At 45.2% G+C, this 7,403-nt stretch overlaps 1 long non-coding RNA gene across 1 annotated transcript; it reads left to right on the forward strand.

Annotated features, from left to right (window-relative positions):
* The first annotated feature begins 4,182 nt into the window (after positions 1–4,182).
* LOC121020382 (uncharacterized) lies at positions 4,183–7,092 on the forward strand. The gene is made up of 2 exons (XR_005786102.1): positions 4,183–4,387; positions 6,820–7,092. It is a non-coding gene; the product is annotated as an uncharacterized LOC121020382 (long non-coding RNA).
* The last annotated feature ends 311 nt before the right edge of the window (positions 7,093–7,403 follow it).

Below are 7,403 nucleotides of genomic sequence, written 5' to 3' on the forward strand. Positions count from 1 at the left end.
AAGTTTTCACCGGGTTTTCCTAGTTTCAACACCAAATCAGACGGCGTAGCCTTTGGAGATGGGACCCCAACTTTTAAAGCCGGATCAGCCAGAGACATGCAGACATGGTCCGTGGGCTAGATGAGCTCTGATGGGACCTGACGCAGTCTGGGCAGGGCCCGGGGGGTGGGGGGACCTTGGAATGCTGCCCGGCAGGGGGGCAGGGGTCTGCACAGGAGGTCTGAGTCCCGCTGAGGACACGGAGGACACCCCAGGGGAGGCCTGGGTCCCTTCAGGGCGTGTTACTGGCGCCCCGGAGGGGGCGGTTAGGAGAAGCCAGCTAACAAGGAACTGGGTGCTGTCCTGAGACAGGGGCGGTTAGGAAGTAGGGACTCCCAGGGGTGGGCAGGGTAGCCAAGTGGGCTGGGGCCGCTTGGGTAGGAAAAGAGGAAGCACAGCCACGAAGGGTGATGGCACCGGTCACACTCGCTCAAGAGCCCTGGGGGAATCCGTGTTTGCAGGGAATTGAGCGGTCAGCTGTCCCGCGGCTGTCCTCCCGCCCTGGTTAACAAGGGAACTGAGGCGCCTGCTGTCAGTCCCAGCCCGCCGGCCCCCTTCGCGCCTGGGTGAAAATGCACGCTCTCGCCCCCAACCTCTCCCACCTCCCTTTTCACCCAGAAGTGGCTAAAACACTGCTGACAGGTTCCCCAGACAACATAAACCAGGGGGTCTGACTGAACCGCGGGGCTTGCACGGGCCCCGTGTGCTTGGAAAGGCGACCCACCGGCCTTCACCCGCTCCCTACGCTCCAGTCCTTAAGGGCTCGGACGACCGTGGCCCGGAAGGCGTCTGGCAGCACGAGCTGCGTGAACTTAGGCTTGTGTCCGGGTTTGGCACCAGGAGGCCTCAGGACCCGGGGACCTCGGTCGTGGCCTTTGGGCCCCCGCGTCCTCCCCCCCACGGACACGTGGGGAGACCAAGGCCTGCGCCACGTTGTCGGAGAAAGCGAGACAGGATCCCAACTGCCTCGCACCTCGTGAAATGAACGGCCCGCCTGATGGCAGGAACAGCACCTGAGCCAACCTTCTGGAGTCAGAACAGATTCACTGTTTAGTCCAAGCCCTGGAATCTGTTACAGTGACTGCACTCAGCACAGCTCAGCCCCGCCGTGTCCTCATCAAATAGGTTCCCGTTTGGTTTTGCTTCTCTCGACCCAGAGTCTCCCAAGTTTGCAGCCTTCTTTTCATCTTCCCCAAATTTCAAAGCTCTGAATCAGAGTTGGGACCGGTGTCTGTGTCACCCAATCAGCCGCTTCTCTTCGTTTCCGACCGAACCCTGGCAGAGGAGGGAGGGACGGTGTCCTCCCAGATTCGTTTTTGGAAATGTCGAAGGAAACGATTTTCCCAGACACCTTCTCCCTTCAGACAGGTGCGTAGAGCCCCTTCTGGATCTAACACCTACCCGCTGAGCCAAGGAGGCGCATCCCTGTCGGCTCGTGTTCTCAACTAACTAACAGATGAGATCAGCGCTTTCGGCTACAGACCCCTAGGGTCCAATTGCAGGGGATTGCCTCGGGCCCCCACCTCACCACCCGGCAACCCTGCAACGAAGAAGTGGGATTTCGCCAACAGCCACTGCAACGGCCACCCTGGTGGCTGTTAAGAGGTGCCCCCCGCAAGCTGGCGCCCAGGGGCGAAGCAGTATTCCGAATTAAGCCCGGTGTTTCCCCATCATTGTTAAGATCCCACAGCAGTGTTTCCCTGTACCTCCCACCGTGGTCCTGAATAGTCTGCCTTAGCGCCTTGAACAAGCGTCATTGAATATTCTCTTCTTTCACATTACCTATAGGTGTACCAGGAACCTGCTAAAAATACTTATGTAACATGTGATGTACATGTGATAAAAAGCCTTTTGAGATAAGCACTATTTTCGTCCCCAATTTTGAATGAGGACACGCAGGCACACATAGATTGCATAAGTTGTGGGGCACCTGGACGGCTCAGTCAGTTAAGTGTCTGACTCTTGATTTCCGCTCAAGTCATGATCTCCCAGTTTGTGGGATTGAGCCCCGCATCTGGCTCCTTGCTGATAGCAAAGGAGCCTTCTTGGAACTCTCTCTCTCCCTCTCTCTCTGCTCCTCCCCTGATCTCTCTCTCTCTCTCAAAATACATAAATAAACTTTAAAAATGTCGCACACAAAAAAGACTGCATATGTTGCCCACTGAGACTTCTAAGGGCAAAAGAAAAAATAATAATTTTCGCTGGTGCAAAAGCGAGACCCCACCTTCCCTTCTCTTAAGAGTGTTTTCTTAAAAAAAAAAACTTATAAATTTTTCCTCAGCCCCTTTGAGATGTATGTAAAATTTTTAAAAAGCTAAATAAAAAGCTTACCAGTTTTGCAACCCAAGAGTGTTTTTGTCAAGGACCTGTGAGCCACCTTTTGAAACATAAGCCTGAGAGAAGACAGTGCCCTTGTCACCCAGGTGCTACGGGACTTAGGAGCCCAGCTTCTGGGAGGACCTTATCCCAAATTGCAAAACTACACCCTGTCATCAGAATTGAGAAATTTATTTATTTTCTCTTCAGATGAAGCCAACTAATTTACACAGCATCATCCAAATCACCAGGTGACTTTAGGACGCACTATGTGTGACAAATGGTGCTGGCCAGACTTCTCACTGGAGGGCAAGCTATCACTTACCTTGAGATAAGATGTATGTGATGGGTTGCACCTGCTTGGCTCTATAAAAAGTGAGCTTTTGTTTTTTCCCATCCAAGTACCAACCAGACCCGACCCTGCTTAGTTTGCGAGTAGCTTTTGTTTTCTGTTCCTGCAGTCTCTTTAGTGGATTGTCTGTGGTGCACAGCACATTATGGTTTCCTGCTTTCTCAACAATAAAATTGTTTTCCTTCCCTTTTACTTTTTATAGAGAAGTCTTGTGGTTGGCTGGAGATTTTGTGGCTAATTCTCTTTCTCCAACACCCATAGATAGTAAGTAGCTGAACCAAGGATTGAACCCAGGACTCTAACACAAGAGCACAAGCTCTTAACTCCCGCCATAGTTCCACTGGAGTCAGATGCTTAACTGACTGAGCCACCCAGGCGCCCTGGAAAATAAAGGCTTAAGAAGAGAACATCTTCAGGACCCAGGTCTTAATAGAGACTATAACAAAAATAAAGAGGGGTGCCTGGGTGGCTCAGTCAGCTAAGTGTTGGACTCTAGATTCAGCTCAGGTCATAAACTCATGGTTTGTAAGTTTGAGCCTTGCATCAGGCTCCATGCACACAGACAGTGTGGAGCCTGCTTCGGATTCTCTCTCTCTCTCTCTCTACCTCCCCCCACCTTTTTAAGTAAATAAATAAAATTTTTAAAAAATAAAGACTTTTGCTCTGTGAAAGACTCTGCTGAGAAGATGGAAAGACATGCCTTAGACTGGGAGAAATATTTATGAAGTGTGTATCAAACAAAGGATTGTTCTAGAATGTAGAAATAACACTCAAAACTCAAAAGGGGAAAGATGAGCAATCCAATTATAAAATGTGCAAAAGGCATGAAATATTTCAATGAAGAGGACAGACAGATGGAAAGCTAACATGTGACAAGATGTGCAACGTCACCAGTTTCCAGAGAAATACACATTAAGATGAGATATGTCAGAGAAATGAAAATGTACGTGCACAGACGCTCGTACACAAATGTTCACAGCCAGTTTGCCTTCGAATGGCGAAAAGCTGGAAACAACCGGAATGCGCCTCAATGGGTGAATGGTTACACAAAATGAGGTACACCCATACTATACGATAGTATTCAGCAATAAAATTAATTACCTGCAGCCCGTGGCTGGCTCACTCGGTGGAGCGTGGGACTCTTGATCTTGGGGTTGTAGCTTCGAGACCCCCGTGCCGGGTGTAGAGATTCCTTTTTTAAAACTCTTTAAAAAAATTAACTATTGATGCATGCAACAATTTAGATAGATCTCAAGGGTACTATACTGAGTGGGAAAAAAAACTCTAAAGGTCAATAATCCGTCATCTATCTATCTACCCTTCCACAACTTTGTTTTGTATGTTTGAATAAGCAATGCATTTGCTAGGGTTTAAAGCTGCATCTATAAAGAAATAAAATAATCCTCCCCCACCCCAGTCCCAAGCTACCCCTTCCCCCACTAACATCAACCTTTCACCTTTATCCCGTGGGCCCACCTGGAATTTCTTCATACAAATGGAACATACAAGTACAAACGTGTAACTCAAAAGGCCTGTGGTCGCCCCTTCTGCGCATGTTTACGTCCATCGCCCCGCCCCCCCCCCCCCCCCCCCCCGCTGGTGAGTCCCGGGGGGGCGCAGTTGGCTTGGCCCCCAGGCTGCGGCCCCCGGCCACGCCCACTCCTGCACCGGGAGCCCCAGGTGAGCTGAAGGTGTTTCTTGTCTGTTGTGCCCACGTGGCCTCCCTTCTCCACACCCCCCCTTCTAACCCGGCACGTGGGATGCAGACCCCACCGTGTTCGTTGGATTGAGCCAGGTAGAGTGGGAAGGTCTGGGTTATCTCGAATAGCAGAGCTTAGAACAGCTTTTTTTGTAGTTACAGAGCCAAGAAACACTGGGGGAAAGGGAAAAAAAAAAAAAAGGAATTAGAACAGGGATAATGTGTCTGATACTGGCGATTTCCATAAGGGGCGGTCTCCTCTGCCTACGCCTTGTATCAAGGAGTTCTCCCTGGTTTGGGCCAGAAAAGATCTTTCCTTTCTCAAATCGATGCAGTTTCTCATAAAGATGTATATAATTAACATCATTAAATGTTTCCTATATTATGTATTTCAAATAACATTGAAGATAGTGTAGCTTTGTTGTTCGATTTATCTGTTAAAGTGAGAGGTCTTGGGTTCAAGACCTTATGGGATTCAAGTTGTATTTAATGGGATTTTCTTTGCTCCTGCCTCCTTTCCACTCTGGCTCGGGTTCTCGCTCGCTTGCTTGCTTTCCTTCTTTCTTGACGAGTCTTCACTGCCTTCATTAGGTGGTTCCACAAGGGACTTGCCAGCATTCAGATAATCAACAAACTCAGTAGTGTCTCCAGGGGTCTCTCATAAGATGAATAAGAATGAGTGGTAGGTTAGGGCAGCGGTTTTCAAGTTCTGTTTGTGTTTCCCCTCTTGGATTCAATACTATTAGAATGTTTTTAAAAGTTCATAAATCTAATGAACAAAATATGTATGCCAACACTTTGTCTTGTTGATGTTTTAGTTTCATGCCTTTGGGTGTGTGTGCAGTGATATAATTCATTGTAGTTTTGATTTGTGGTTCCTTCAGGATTAATGATGTGCACCTTTTCATACGTTTACTGGACATTGAATACCATTTAGTGGAGGTGGCTGTTCAAGCCTTTGCCCATTTTTATTGGGATGTTTATTTTTCTTTATTGACGTCTAAGAGTCTGCATATATTTGAATCTTTTGTCAGTTATGTGTATTGTGCATATCTTGTCCCAATCTGTGGTATCTCTACTCAGCTTCTTAATGATGACGATTGATGGATAGAAAATCCTAATTTTAATATTGTCCAAATTATAATTCTTTTTAGGGTTAGCCTGTTTGACATCCTGTTCTTTAAAAATATATCTGTCTACTCTGTCATCATAAAAATATTCTCTTACACTTTCTTCTGAAAGCTTTATTATTCTACATATTAAAATCTTTATTCCATCTCTGTTTGGGTTATGTAGGTTAGGAGGTCAGGTGCATTTTTCCATGTGGATATTTCAGAAACCCAACATAATTCACTTAAAGTCCATTTTTGACCCACTGCACTGAAGTGTTGCCCTTATAATAAATCAGATTAGGGGCGCCTGAGTGGCGCAGTCGGTTAAGCGTCGGACTTCAGCCAGGTCACGATCTCGCGGTCCACGAGTTCGAGCCCCGCGTCGGGCTCTGGCCTGATGGCTCAGAGCCTGGAGCCTGTTTCCGATTCTGTGTCTCCCTCTCTCTCTGCCCCTCCCCCGTTCATGCTCTGTCTCTCTCTGTCCCAAAAATAAATAAATGTTGAATAAATCAGATTATTATAAATATGTAGTCTGGGCTTAGTCTCTTGTTCCGTTGATCAGTTTTCTCATTCTAGTAGGTCCTTTATATTTTCACATAAACTTAAGATAAGCATACGAGTTTATACACACACACACACACACACACACACACACATTTTGGAATATTAATCCAAATTGCACTGCAACTTAAAGAGTGATTATGGGGGGAGGGTGCCTGGGTGGCTCAGTTGGTTAAGCGTCCAACTCTTGATTTTGAATCAGGGCATGATCTCATGGTTCGTAAGACTGAGCCCTGCGCCAGACTCTACCCTGCCTGCTTGGGATTCTCTCTCTCTGCCCCACCCCCCCTTCTCAAAATAAATAAATAAACTTAAAAAATTAAAAAAAATTTGGGAGAATTGACACCTTAAACATATTGAGTTTTAATTCCACGAACGTAGGATTCTTATTTATTTATGTAGCTTTAATGTATCAATGTTTCATAGTTTTCAGTGGAGAAATAGCATAAGTGATTTGCTTGTTTTCTCATATATTTGATGTTTAAATTTTTAGTAAAATTTTCAATTATGTATTGCTAATAGGTAGAAGGCAATTATTTTTCTATTGACCTTCAATCTATTGAACTTCCTAGCTTCACTTCTTTTTCATTCTTTCCTGTTTCCTACACACACAATTTTATTAATGGTGAGTAAAAAAAATTTTACTTATTTCATTCCATTTTCTTTTCTTTTCTCTTCTCCTTGTTTTTTTGTTTTTTGTTTGTTGTTGTTGTTGTTGTTGTTGTTTTACCTTCTCACAGGGTCTAGAGTCTCCAGAACAATGCTGAGGAGAAATGATGATAATAAACATCTGCCTCATTCCCAACCTCGGAGATAAGCATTTAAAATTTCCATATTGAATATGATGTTAACTGTGGTTTTCCTGTAGCTAATCTCTATCAACTTAAGAAACTTACTTTCCTTTATAATTTCCCTGAGAAGTTTTATTTATATTTTTCATAACGGGGTGTTGATTTTTGTCAAGTGTGTTTATGGCTCTATTAAAATGAATGCATGTTTTCTTTGTCCTTTGATGTCTTTATGAGATTCATTATTTTCCTCGGTTTATTGAATATTAATCCCTTCTTGTATCTCGGGAATAAATTACACTGGAGCATAATATATTATCCTTTTTATGTATTGTTGGGTTCTGATTGCCAATATTTTGTTTACAATTGCTGCATTTATATGCATAAGCAATGTTAACCTATGATTTTGTTACCTTGCAATGTCCTTTTTCAGATTTTTGTATCAAAGTCGTGCTGGTCCCTTCAAATGAGTTTGGAGGTATTCCTGGGATTTTGCTGATGGCCAAATAACTCCCTCGTTTAACTCTATGTAGGCT

The sequence above is a fragment of the Herpailurus yagouaroundi genome, unplaced genomic scaffold, assembly GCF_014898765.1.
Source record: "Herpailurus yagouaroundi ecotype Mexico unplaced genomic scaffold, PumYag 250, whole genome shotgun sequence".
Classification (NCBI taxonomy): domain Eukaryota; kingdom Metazoa; phylum Chordata; class Mammalia; order Carnivora; family Felidae; genus Herpailurus; species Herpailurus yagouaroundi.